Source organism: Hyla sarda, chromosome 4, assembly GCF_029499605.1.
Source record: "Hyla sarda isolate aHylSar1 chromosome 4, aHylSar1.hap1, whole genome shotgun sequence".
NCBI lineage: Eukaryota > Metazoa > Chordata > Amphibia > Anura > Hylidae > Hyla > Hyla sarda.
Window position 1 is genome coordinate 213,213,764 of NC_079192.1, and position 15,472 is coordinate 213,229,235.

Genomic DNA, 15,472 nt, shown 5'->3' on the forward strand with positions numbered 1-15,472 from the left:
TTTTTTCTTTTATCTATTTTCATTTTTTAGTATTTAATTCCATATCCACTTTCATAATTTTTAACACGTGACCATCTGTGATTACCACCACCAACCACAAATTATAACACACTATAAACTACCACTGAATATGCCTCCGTAATTATTATTCATTTTTTTATCATATTAATGCGGAGACCACTAAATAAATTGATTTCTATACCCCTCCACATTTTTCTACATAATCTATTATGCCTTCTATGCTATCCCTATTTCATGCCTTTCTTTCCATGTTTTTTCTGCCCTATTTGAGATGAATGTGACATCACTATTTAGAGACTATATAAAATGAAACTGTGACCTATAGACCAGACACTATATAGCTACTGAAGAAAATGTCTGTGACATTGAAACGCGTCTAGCTTGCCACAGCCTAAACGCTATTGCACAAAGACTATTACTATTGCCATCATTTGATTCATTTGACATACTATCATTTTGAACTGCTGGATGCCCTTTATTTGGAGACCACTGCAGTCCGCGCGCACATAGTGCGTTCTCTGCAAATCCATCCTCACAGCCCCGGTTTACCTACGTGAGTCCCGGACATCTTATCCACAGGCCGGACGCCTGTCGTGCCAGCCCGGGACCCACGAACCACCGGAGAACCACTCACCCATCACACAGACGGGTTCACACAAGACGGAGCCGTCCCCAGCACAGGACGCAGTCGTGACGGCCGTGCCAGCCGTGCCAGCCGAAGCAGTGGGTGAGTGGTGCTGTGCACTGTAGATCATTACTAGCGATACAAAATCAGTACGCTTCCAAGTTACCGTCATAATCGGCACTATATCACCAACGAACTGTACCTATGAACTGCATCCACTGAACTGCATCCACTTAATATAATTCTACGAACTGTATCATACGGATTTTATTCAAATGGACTAAGTGCAATAGCGACTGAATATTTCTACATATAGCTTATCTATTCAAGCAAAACGGACAAAGAATAAGTCAGCCAGCACTTTAGTTGATACCAAACTATTATATGGACCTGGCCTACAGGTGCACGCTACTAGGCTAGATATACAGCAACAGAAGAATGCAGCAGCACACTGCCGGCACAAAGATATAGGTGCAACATGAACATGCAGTTAAAACATAGAGAGCTATACAGCTATGGTGTAATAGATGCAAATGTGAAACTATGAAATAGTGAGGCACTTAGCTTGCAAATTTGTCTCCGCCGGCGGTCAAATAGCTTGGACCATCCCACCGCGATAAGGTGGCCTCCTTGGGACGGACCCTACACTGTGAATATGCCTCTGTGTGAACAGTTCAGTAAGCATGGCAGGGTCTGGAACATCCAAGACACCTTATATACACACCTGATAGAGGTGGGTGGGGTGCAAGGCCAACATGGAGGTAGCCACTCCCCCGTATGTGCAATACAGACAAAGAATAAGTCAGCCAGCACTTTAGTTGATACCAAACTATTATATGGACCTGGCCTACAGGTGCACGCTACTAGGCTAGATATACAGCAACAGAAGAATGCAGCAGCACACTGCCAGCACAAAGATATAGGTGCAACATGAATATGCAGTTATTTGACCGCCGGCGGAGACAAATTTGCGAGCTAAGTGCCTCACTATTTCATAGTTTCACATTTGCATCTATTACACCATAGCTGTATAGCTCTCCATGTTTTAACTGCATATTCATGTTGCACCTATATCTTTGTGCTGGCAGTGTGCTGCTGCATTCTTCTGTTGCTGTTTATCTATTCAAGCGCTATTTTAAAAATGTTATAATACTTTTTAATATTTTTTAATTCATTATTAATTATTATTAATATATACTATCCATATTTTTGTTATTAATTAGTATTGCCGTTCACCCCACGCAAGGGCCCTGCTAAAGGTGACGACATACATAATTTGATATAAATAAATTTTGCATTCATTTTACTATTGTTCTATCTCTTTATCTGTATATTCTTCGCTATTATCACTCTATTTCACTCTGTACCTGCAGTACTTTTGAGGAATGGTATCTATAAATATATTCTATATTTATAACACACACATCATATATGGGATATAGTTGTATTAGGGCTTCTTTTTGTGGGACAAGTTGTACTTTCTTTTGGTGCACTTTATTTTATCATATAATGTATTAAGGAGCCAGAAAAAATATATGTAAGGTCAAATAAAAAAAATAAAAAAGATGAAATTGTGCAATTGTTTTCAAATAATTTTCAAGGATCACAATACGGTAAATCTGACATGTTATCTGAATTCTATGGGTCAGTACAATTCTAATGATACCAAACTTGGATACTTTTTGTTTTGTTTTAAGGTTAAAAAAAATTGAAAACTTGAAAAAGAAAGACAAAGTTTGTTCAATGTCATGTTCTGACCCCTATAACTTTTTTATTTTATGTTATGGTTTATTTTTTGCACCATGAGCTATAGTTTTCAACAGTACCACTGTATACTGTATATGACTTCTTTTAATCACTTTTTATTAAACATTTTCTGGGATGTGATGTGATAAAAAATGGCATTTTTTATTTTTCCGCATGTACGCCTTTTACTTTGCAGCATCACGAATGTTATAATTTGATACTTTGGACGATACCAAATATGTTTTATTAGAAAATGGGAAAAGGGGAGTGATTTGAATTCTTATTAGGGGGGATTTTTTAAATATTTTTAAAAACGTTTTGTTTACTTTCTTACCCACCTAGCCCCTTAAGGCCATTTTCACCTTAAAGACTCAAAACTATTTTCGTTTTTGCACTTTCGTTTTTTCCTCCTTCCCTTCTAAAAATTATAACACATTAAATTTTGCACCTACAGACCCATATAAGGGCTTGTTTTTTGCGCCACCACTTGTACTTTGAAATGACATTGCTAATTTTATAACATAATCTGCGGCAAAACATAAAAAAAAATATTTGTGGGATGAAATAAAAACAAAACATCATTTTGCAAATTTTGTGGGCTTCCGTTTCTACGCAGTACAATTTTCATTAAAATGACTTACTTTATTCTCTAGGTCCATACGGGTACAAGGATACCCACATTATGTAGGTTTTATTTTATTTAACTACTTAAAATAATACTAAATACATGCACCAAAATTAGTATGTTTAAAATTGTCATTTTCTGACCCCTATAACTTTAGAATTTTTCCATATACAGAGCTATCTGAGGGCTCAATTTTTTGCGCCGTGGTCTGTAATTTTTATCAGTACCATTTTTGTTTTGATGGGACTTTTTGATCGCTTTTTATTAATATTTTTATGGTAGATGAAGTGATCAAAATGCACAATTTTGGACTGTGCGGTTTAGCTAATCTTATATTTTAATAGTTCGGACATTTACACATGCGGCGGGATTTAAAAATGGGGAAAAGGGGGGTGATTTAAACTTTTAATAGGGGAGGGGTTAATTAGCTTTTATTCACTTTTTTTCACACTTTCTTTTTTTTTTTTTTAGCCCATGGGGGGCTACAACATGCAATCTTCTGATTGCTTACACTGATCAATGCTATGCCATAGCATAGCATTGATCAGTGTTCTTGTCGCTCCCTGCCCCCTCCCATCCCATAGACTTGCATTAAGGGGGCGGGGCATGACGTCAGGAGGGGGAACCGCCCGTCATCAGCCACAGAGCGATCCTCGCTCTGTGCAAGTGAAAAACGGGGGTTCTACAGGAAAGATTGCAGGGGTCCCCAACGTTGGGGTCCCAAGTGGCAGGATCCTCACGATCTAACATCTTATTCCCTATCCTTTTCATAGGGGATAAGATGTTTAGTGCCAGAGTACCCCTTTAATTTTTAAATGCTGTGATCTCTATTGATCACGCATTTAACCATTTAAATGGCAGAGATCGGAGCCAGTTCCAATGTCCGTCATTACCGGCAGATGTTAGCTGCTGATAGTATTGGGGATCTGCCAGTTATGACGCGGAATCGCGGGCTCTTGAACGTTACTGAATATTTTTGTCAGTGACTTAGTTTCACGATTTAACCCCTTAAGGACCGGGGGGTTTCCCATTTTTGCACTTTCGTTTTTTGCTCCTTGCCTTTAAAAAATCATAACTCTTTCAATTTTGCACCTAAAAATCCATATGATTGCTTATTTTGTGCGCCACCAATTCTGCTTTGTAATGACGGTCGTTCTGCTTTGTAATCGGTCATTTTGCCCAAAAATCTACGGTGAAACAAAAATCATTGTGAGACAAAATTGAAAAAAAAAATGCCGTTTTGTAACTTTTGGGGGCTTCCGTTTCTACGTAGTACATTTTTTGGTAAAAATGACACATTATTTTTATTCTGTAGGTTCATATGATTAAAATGATACCCTACTTTATATAGGTTTGATTTTGTCGTACTTCTGGAAAAAATCATAACTTCCTGCAAGAAAATTTATATGTTTAAAATTGTAATTTTCTGACCCCTATAACTTTTTTATTTTTCCACGTATGGGGCGGTATGAGGACTCATTTTTTGCGCCATGATCTGAAGTTTTTAACGGTAACATTTTTGCATTGATAGGACTTATTGATAGGACTTTGGAATTTTTTTGCGCGTACGCCATTGACCGTGCGGTTTAATTAATGATATATTTTTATAATTCGGACATTTCCACACATGACGATACCATATATGTTTATTTTTATTTACACTGTGTTTTTTTTAATGGGAAAAGGGGGGGGGGGATGATTCAAACTTTTAATAGGGGAGGGGTTAAATGATCTTTATTCACTTTTTTTTTTGCAGTGTTATAGCTCCCATAGGGACCTATAACACTGCACACACTGAACTTTCATATTGATCACTGGTTTCTCATAGGAAACCAGTGATCGATGATTCTGCCGTTTGACTGCTCATGCCTGGATCTCAGGCACTAAGCAGTCATTCGGCGATCGGACAGCGAGGAGGCAGGTAGGGACCCTCCGGCTGTCCTACAAGCTGTTCGAGATGCCGCTATCCAGAACAGCCCACTGAGCTAACCGGCTCTTTTTACTTTCACTTTTAGCCGCGTGGCTCAGCTTTGAGCGCGCTGCTAAAGGGTTAATAGCGCGGCACCTCGATCAGTGCCGCGCGCTATTAGCGGCGGGTCCCGGCTTCACTATGACGCTGGGCCCGCCGTGATATGATGCGGGGTCACCGTGGGACCCCACGTTATATCACGGGAGCGAGACCAAGGACGTCAATATATATATCACGGGAGCGAGACCAAGGAGGTTAATATATATTGCGTATATCAGGGTCTACTGAAAGAGTGTTCCATTGTGGTTACTTATTTTATGGGTGCCCTGCTAAGTGAGAATTGTGCAAGGCTTTATAGGGACAGCATATTCTTATACTACTATATCATATAGAATTGTAGTTTGTCCCATACTGTATGTATAAAATTTTTATTGATTGGGACTATGATTTGGTGATATGAACCTACCAATACAACTTCCTTCTACTAGAGTCATCAGTTGTGCAGGTGGTGCTTCGTATTCTAAAAAAGATTTTTTTTTTTGTTGTAGAGCTGCATTTGAATAGTTTACTAAAAGAAATTAAAGGGGTACTCCGGTGAAAACCTTTTTTCTTTTAAATCAACTGGTGGCAGAAAGTTAAACATATTTGTAAATTACTTCTATTAAAAAATCTTAATCCTTCCAGTACTTATTAGCTGCTGAATGCTACAGAGGAAATTCCTTTCTTTTTGGAACACTGATGACATCCCGAGCACAGTGCTCTCTGCTGACATCTCTGTCCATTTTAGCAACCATGCATAGCAGATGCATAGCAGATGCATGCTAAGGGCAGCATGGTGGCTCAGTGGTTAGCACTGCTGCCTTGCAGTGCTGGGGGCTTGGGTTCAAATCCCACTAAGGACAATAATAAATAAAGCGTTATTAGTATTATAATAATGTCAGCAGAGAAAACTGTGCTTGTGATGTCATCAGAGAGCATTCCAAAAATAAAAGAATTTCCTCTGTATTATTCAGCAGCTGATAAGTGCAGGAAGGATTACGATTTCTTAACGACGCAGGACGTATATTTACGTCCTGCGCCGGCTCCCGCGATATGAAGCAGGGTCGCGCTAATCAACGGCCGGGACCCGCGGCTAATACCACACATCGCCGATCGCGGCAATGTGCCGTATTAACCCTTTAGAAGCGGTGGTCAAAGCTGACCACCGCTTCTAAAGTGAAAGTGACCCGGCTGCTCAGTCGGGCTGTTCGGGACCGCCGCGGGGAAATCACGGCATCCCAAACAGCTTACAGGACACCAGGAGGGCCCTTACCTGCCTCCTCGGTGTCCGATCGACGAATGATTGCTCCGTGCCTGAGATCCAGGCAGGAGCAGTCAAGCGCCGATAACACTGATCACAGGCGTGTTAATACACGCCAGTGATCAGCATAGGAGATCAGTGTGTGCAGTGTTATTGGTCCCTATGGGACCTATAACACTGCAAAAAAAGTGTTAATAAAGGTCATTTAACCCCTTCCCTAATGAAAGTTTGAATCACCCCCCTTTTCCCATAAAATAAATAAAACAGTGTAAATAAAATTAAAAATAAACATATGTGGTATCGCCGCGTGCGTAAATGTCCGAACTATAAAAATATATCATTAATTAAAGCGCACGGTCAATGGCGTACGCGCAAAAAAATTCCAAAGTCCAAAAAAATGTCTAAAAAGTGATCAAAAAGTCCGATCAAAGCAAAAATCAAACCGATAAAAACTTCAGATCACGGCACAAAAAATGAGTCCTCATGTCGCCCAGTACGTGGAAAAATAAAAAAGTTATAGGGGTCAGAAGATGACATTTTTAAATGTATACATTTTCCTGCATGTAGTTATGATTTTTTTCCTGAAGTACGATAAAATCAAACCTATATAAGTAGGGTATCATTTTAACCGTATGGACCTACAGAATAATGATAAGGTGTAATTTTTACCGAAATATGCACTGCGTAGAAACGGAAGCCCCCAAAAGTTACAAAATGGCATTTTTTCTTTCGATTTAGTCGCACAATAATTTTTTTCCGTTTCGCCGTGGATTTTTGAGTAAAATGACTAATGTCACTGCAAAGTAGAATTGCTGACGCAAAAAAAAAGCCATAATATGGATTTTTAGGTGGAAAATTGAAAGGGTTATGATTTTTTAAATGTAAGGAGGAAAAAACGAAAGTGCAAAAACTGAAAAACCCTGAGTCCTTAAGGGGTTAATAGGAGTAATTTACAAATATGTTTAACTTTCTGCCACCAGTTGATTTAAAAGAAAAAAGGTTTTCACTGGAGTACCCCTTTAACAAAAATGTTAACAATCTAGAATGGATCCCCAGCCCCCCCCCCCAAAATAAATAAATAAATAAACACTCACTATAGCAATGCTGGTAGATGGCTAGACTGCAGAACCTGGCTTCACAGATAGCAGTAACTTTTCTGAGTCCCAATACTAGAATACTTTTAGGATTTATAGTAGGGCAAAATAGAATGAAAACCAATCACAAAATAAATCATACAAGAACATATCAATATCAGAAAAAAGCAAAAACAAAATGGAAACTCACCCTTAAATGACTGCAGATGATGGTTTGAATGATGATTTAAATGGAGAAACAGGTGTCAGCTAGTAATGGAACAGATGGCAAACAATAAGACTAAAAAACGGACTAACTTACCTTTCCTTCAATCTTACCCTGACCTAAACAGAAAAGAAAGCTTATGGCCCCTGTAACAATCCTGCACTAGTCCTAGACTAGAATATGCAAAATAAATAAGCAGAAGGTACTAGGACCCAGAATTACACAACTAAGCATGCCTCTGGAGTCTGAAAGACTATTGTCTATCAACCCCCTAAATGCTTAGAATACATCAGAAGAAGAAAGAGCATTGGAATTCCTTCTGCATGAAACACTCACTCAAAGGGTATGCTCCTACGTGCCGTTATTTGCTGCATATTTGCTGCTGCGTATTTTGTACTGGATGTAATCATAGCATTTCAGAGTGATGGTGGTGCTGGAATTATATCAAGTTCAGGGGTGAGTAAAGTAGTTTTTCATGTTTTTCAAAGCTTAAAGGGAATTTTAGCTTACTGTCTGAAAAACCCTTTTTAATAAATGATAGGCTTGTTATTGTAAATGCACTTTTCCTACAAAAAGCTTTTATTTTTCATATTGCAAATAAATATCCAGAATATTGCTCTGTTCACCTGATTTCCTAGAACTCTCTCATACTTATTGGAAGTAATGGTCACTGATCATATAAAGTAGCTTTAAAAAAATTACCCAGTAAGACATGTTAGATATTTCCAGTGACCCCCTTTTCAAAATATTGTAATTTCCTAAAAAAAAAATGTTCTACAGGAAACTGAGCAAAGCAATGAATGAAAATGATTTCCTCTACAGCACGGATCCAAATATCATATATCAGGTTGTTATCAGTATGGCTTGATAAGTCAGGTCTGTCCTCATAGGAATTAAATATTAATATTTCAATGAAATTGCTTGACAACACACTTTATACCAAAACATATTTCAAAAGTACTAACCAAAATAGCCATATAAAGAGTGGAAGAGGTAATTTTACCCTGGGCTGGATAAAACAAGTTGATTTTCAAATCAAAAGGTGCTAGAATGTTAATCAGGTTTGTAAATTACTTCTATAAAAAATTCTTAATCCTTCCAGTGCTTATCAGCTGCTGTATGCTCCATATGCTCTTAAAGGGGTTATCCAGGAAAAAACTGTCACCAGAAAGTTAAACAGATTTGTAAATTATTTCTATTAAAAAATCTTAATCCTTAATCAGTACTTAGGAGCTGCTAAAGTTGAGTTATTCTTTTCTGTCTAAGTGCTCTCTGATGACACCTGTCTCGGGAACTGTCCAGAGTAGAAGCAAATCCCCATAGCAAACCTCTGTGCCGTTCCAGAGACAAGCAGAGATGTCAGCAGAGAGCACTGTTGGCAGACAGAAAAGAACAAATCAACTTCAGCAGCTGATAATTAGGGAAACAAAAAAGAAAGGCGTGTAGCGACCAATAAAGGTACAAAAGTGAACTTTATTTAACATATATGCTCAATGAATCACAAACATTTAAAAACAATTACAAATAGACCAATAGACAAGATGCTGGAGGACCGACTAACAGGAGGGTACACACGAAGCAAAATGCAGCTATATAGCTGAAGTTAATACAACACAGAGTATTGCACAAAGTGTCAGTTAATGTAAACAACATAAGGTGCAAGTGCACTGTACATAGAGGAGTCAATGGTTGCCATCAGTAGCCAAAGCATAAAGTGCCTAAGTGCAAGTGAGGGAAACAGAAATAAACTGTAAACACAGACAAGTAAATTAGTGTGTGCCTCCATCACCCGACGTTTTGCTGAGGAGCTTCTTCCGGGCTGATAATAATTGGAATGATTAAGATTTTTTAAGAGAAGTCATTTAGAAATCTGTTTAACTTTCTGGAGGCAGTTGATATAAAAAAATGTTTTTTCCTGGAATACCCCTTTAATGGCCCTATGACAAGAATAAACAACATCATTGGTCATAAAGAGGTTAATAAGGGTAAAAAAAAAAAACTGTACACTACAAATTAGTTTTGAAAAGCAAAGTGAAGTGATAAGTTGAGAAGAGAGATTAAAAAAAATATTCAGAAAGAATAATACTGAAAGCTGGTGAGGAGGTGAAGATAGATAGAATTACACAGTATGCTATGAAAAATAAAAGGGTGTAAAACAGGCTAAAGGCATAACTTTTTTTTTTCAAGGATGCCCCTAGAATTAATAAGATGTGGCAGAAACATTTAGTATATTAGATAGTGATGATGTCTTGGGACCATGTCTCAGATCAGTCTGATGTAGTCTATAGAAGGGCAGAAAGAGGGGAGATTTTGCCTCTGGGAATTGAATAAAAATTTTTATTATGGGGTGTTAGCAAAATGTGCTATACACTAAAATGAAGTAAAATGAAGTAAGCAAAAGAGTTTTGTGAGTAAAAAAACAAAAAGAAGAGCAACATGAGATTAGGAAACACATTTAATGTAGAAGTAGAAATGTTGCATACCTTGTGGAATGCCCGTGCAGCTTACAATGTGTAGACCACATAGGTAGACAATTAAGGGTGAGCGTAACACTTTAGGAATATTAGGAAAGGGGTGTTTGCACACTTTTTGAAAAAACATGAAAAATTCTAAAACGTTAAAAGCAGTTGGAGTTTGTAAGGTTAGGATAAATTGAAGAGAAGACAACATTATAAAAGTATATTTATTTATAAGATGTAGTATATTTTTTAAAGGGGTTATCCAGGAAAAACTTATTTTTATATATCAACTGGCTCCAGAAAGTGCTCTCTGATGACACGTGTCTCGGGAACCACCCAGTTTAGAAGAGGTTTGCCATGGGGATTTGCTTCTAAACTGGACGGTTCCCGAGACAGGTGTCATCAGAGAGCATTTAGACAGAAAAGAACAACCTTAACTTCAGAAGCTCATAAGTACTGAAAGGATCAAAATTGTTTAATAGAAGTAATTTACAAATCTGTTTAACTTTCTGGAGCCAGTTGATATATATATATATAAAAAAAAGTTTTTCCTGGATAACCCCTTTAAGATGCATACTTTTACCCTACAGGTTTGAATATTGAATTGGACCACAATTGTTTTATATGCAAGTAAGAAAACCCCCATGAGTGTTCATGTGATCATTGTAGTAGTTCTATATAGTAAGATGAGCCCCTGGTGTACTGTAAATGATAGGACATTCATTTTATGCAGTAAGATAACCCTCATGTGTGCTTTATATGATCGGAGGAATCGTCATATGCATATATCAGATATATACAGTGCATAGTGAAAGTATTCAGCCCCCTTGAACTTTTCGACCTTTTGCCACATTTCAGGCTTCAAACATAAAGATATAAAACTGTAATTTTTTGTGAAGAATCAACAACAAGTGGGACACAATCATGAAGTGGAATGAAATTTATTGGATATTTCAAACTTTTTAAAAAAATAAAAAAAAACAGAAAAATTGGGCGTGGAAAATTATTCAGCCCCTTTACTTTCAGTGCAGCAAACTCTCTCCGGAAGTTCAGTGAGGATCTCTGAATGATCCAATGTTGACCTAAATGACTAATGATGATAAATCAAATCCACCTGTGTGTAATCAAGTCTCCGTATAAATGCACCTGCACTGTGATAGTCTCAGAGGTCCGTTTAAAGCGCAGAGGGCATCATGAAGAACAAGGAACACACCAGACAGGTCTGAGATACTGTTGTGGAGAAGTTTAAAGCTTGATATGGATACAAAAAGATTTCCCAAGCTTTAAACATCCCAAGGAGCACTGTGCAATAATATTAAAATGGAAGGAGTATCAGACCACTGCAAATTTACGAAGACCTGGCCGTCCCTCTAAACTTTCAGCTCTTACAAGGAGAAGACTGATCAGAGATGCAGCCAAGAGGCCCATGATCACTCTGGATGAACTGCAGAGATCTACAGCTGAGGTGGGAGACTCTGTCCATAGGACAACAATCAGTCATATACTGCACAAATCTGGCCTTTATGGAAGAGTGGCAAAAAGAAAGCCATTTCTTAAAGATATCCATAAAAAGTGTCATTTAAAGTTTGCCACAAGCCACCTGGGAGACACACCAAACATGTGGAAGAAGGTGCTCTGGTCAGATGAAACCAAAATTAAACTTTTTGGCAACAATGCAAAACGCTATGTTTGGTGTAAAAGCAACACAGCTCATCACCCTGAACACACCATCAACACTGTCGAACATGGTGGTGGCAGCATCATGGTTTGGACCTGCTTTTCTTCAACAGGGACAGGGAAGATGGTTAAAATTGATGGGAAGATGGATGGAGCCAAATACAGGACCATTCTTGAAGAAAACCTGATGGAGTCTGCAAAAGACCTAAGACAGGGACGGAGATTTGTCTTCCAACAAGACAATGATCCAAAACATAAAGCAAAATCTACAATGGAATGGTTCACAAATAAACATATCCAGATGTTAGAATGGCCAAGTCAAAGTCCAGACCTGAATCCAATCGAGAATCTGTGGAAAGAACTGAAAACTGCTGTTCACAAACGCTCTCCATCCAACCTCACTGAGCTCCAGCTGTTTTGCAAGGAGGAATGGGAAAAAATTTCAGTCTCTCGATGTGCAAAACTGATAGAGACATACCCCAAGCCACTTACAGCTGTAATCGCAGCAAAAGGTGGCACTACAAAGTATCAACTTAAGGGGCTGAATAATTTTGCACACCCAATTATTCCGTTTTTTTTTTGTTAAAAAAGTTTGAAATATCCAATAAATTTCGTTCCACTTCATGATTGCGTCCCACTTGTTGTTGATTCTTCACAAAAAATTACAGTTTTATATCTTTATGTTTGAAGCCTGAAATGTGGCAAAAGTCAAAAAGTTCAAGGGGGCCGAATACTTTCACTATGCACTTTACTGCTGACACTAGTCTCTTGTAGATTGTTTGATATTTTTCAGAAAAGTTTCTAATGTGATTGATTGTTAGGGCGAGATTTAAAGGAGATATCCCATGCAGCAAAGAAAAAAAAATACCTAGCCATTCCATAGTATATTCACCTACCACCACATGTTTGTGATTTTTTTTCCTGCCCCCATTCACCGGCTATTCAGCTCATAAATTCCAGTTACTTCCTGGTTATGGTGGCTATGCCTGTGATCTCAAAGACTACATTTCCCTGCATGCACTGCTCACATTTCCTGCTCTCAGCTGCCTGAGCAGAGAGCTTGTTACCACCCCTAACTTATATTAGTCACTCCCACAGCTCTATTAACTCACTCCCACATAACACTGAGCTCCAATCATAGCCCTATACAGCAGGGTGGCCACGAGGAAACAAAATGTAATCTCAGTGCTCAGAAACAGGGACCCTGGAGTTGAAGCTGCAGTTTTACACTGTAAAATCACTCCCTCCCCCTCCTCTCAGTGAAACAGCTTTACACTGGCACAATCACCTCCCCCCTTCTCTGCCCTGCACTCCCCAGTTCTCAGTGTGACAGCTCTACTCTAGCAGCTCCCTCTCTCCCTCACCTCCATTCTCAGTGTGACAGCTCTACGCTGGCAGCTCCCTCCCCTCCCCCCTCTCCTCCGTTCTCAGTGTAAAAACGTTAGCAAGGAGAGGGGAGAGAATCAGCCTGTTTTCTGGGGCTGCTATGATCTGAATCAGCCGGCATATAGGCAGTGCTGCTCAGCCAATCACTGCAGAACAGAGGGAGGACAGTGTGAATATTCATCAGATGGGAGGGGCTAAGGGCGAGCACAGGGAGCTCTCTGCAGCACAGGGGTTTTCTGGGTAATTGTCACGTCACGGCCCCGGGATGCTGTTGATAACAGCCTGAATAGGGGGTCGAAAGTCATGAAAACCTTGAACAGCTGAATTTCCTGTCAGACAGAAGAATGCAGAAAAAGCTTGTTTCTAAGCAGCATTGGTAATGGAAGTGATTTACAAACCTATATAACTTTACCTTCTGCACTGAAAGCTGAACAATGTTTTTACTGTGAGACTTGTCCTTTAATGGTGAAAGGAATTTGTGGGGTCATGGTTTTTATATTCAGAGGCTGTTATGTTTCACACTCTTGACAAAGTTAGGAGGCAAAACTGTTGAGTCTTCTGTTTTGTTGAGCATTTGTGATTTTATGATATGACCATATATTACAATATATATTACAATATATACAAGAAATTCATCATTAAAGTACAATAAAGGATGCAGGCTGGAATTTGAAAACCACAGACCTATGCATTCTTTGTACACATTAGTAAATTCCTACACCTCTCCCAGAGGAATTGAGAAGACCTATATAAAAAGCACACATGGACGGGGCCTGGAACTGCGGCTACATACAAAAATAGAAAAATATAATAGGAACACAACAATAAATAAAGACTTATTATTATTATTATAATAATGTCAGCAGAGAGCAGTGTGTTCTTGATGTCATCAGAGAGCATTCCAAAAAGAAAATCATTTCCTCTGTAGTATTCAGCAGCTAATAAATACAGGAAGGATTAAGATTTTTTGATAGAAGTAATTTACAAATATGTTTAACTTTCTGGCACCAGTTGATTTAAAAAAGAAAAAAAAAATGTTTTTCCACTGGAGTACCCCTATAAGGACTCGTTTTGTCCTCCGCGCCTTCTAAAAATCGTAACTTTTATATTTTTATCCACAGACGAGTATGAAAGCTTGTTTTTTTTTGCGCGACCAGTTGTCTTTTGTAATGACATCACTAATTTTACCATAAAATGTACCGCACAAGCCCAAAAAAATACTATTTCTGTGGGGAATTGAAAAGAAAATCGCAATTTTGCTAATTTTGGAAGGTTTAGTTTCAACAATGTACAATTTTCGGTAAATATGACATGTTTTCTTTATTCTTTGAAGTGAAAAGAATCACACTCACCACAAAAACGACCCCGAAATATTGGCTCTTTATTCCAAAACACAGATGGAGCAGCACCTTCCTGTCGGCTGACGCAAAACTAGTTGCCACTCCTCCTATGTGCCCCTGCATTTTGAGAGCAGCTGCTCTAACTCCTGCTCCACGGAATTGTTTTTTCCTATGTAGGCGTCTCCATCTCTGTCTTGAAATAAAGAGCCAAAATTTCGGGGTCATTGTCGTGGTGAGTGCAATTCTTTTCACTTCTACTGTCTTTGAAGTATACCACTTCACACATCAGAACTATCCGTGCTGAAGCCGCATCGCCCTTCACCCCTTCTACAGCAGCAGGTGTGGTACTGACAGATTGTCCGTCTAATTGCACAGGCTAGTCTCCAACGCTCAGCAGTGCCTGATAGCCATTTATTTTTCTTGCCTATGTGTCTACAATGAAAATGATACCCATGATTACATACTTTTCTATTATTGTACCGCTTAAAAAAAATATTAACTTTTAACCAAATTAGTACATTTAAAATCCTTCTATTTTGATGACCTATAACTTTTAAATTTTTCCATATAAGCGGCGGTATGGGGCAAATTTTTTGTGCCGTGATCTTTACTTTTTATTGATACCACATTTGCGTATATAAAACCTTTAATTTCTATATACATTTTTTGGGGAATATGATGTGACATTTTACGTTTACGCAGTTCACTGTACGGGATCATTAACATTATATTTTGATAGTTTGGACATTTGCACACGCGGTGATTTATAATTTTATTTTTTTTTTTACAATTTTTATGTCCCCATAGGGGACTATTTATAGCAATCACTTGATTGCTAATACTGTTCAGTACTATGCATAGGGTATAGCATTGATCAGTGTTATCGGCAAACCTCTGCTCTGGTCTGCTCGATCTCAGACCAGAGCAGAAGATCCCAGGAGATGGACGGAGGGAGTTGAGGGGACCTCCAACTGCCATTATGGAGGATCGGATCCCAACAGCAGCGTTGTGGGCGATCCGATCAT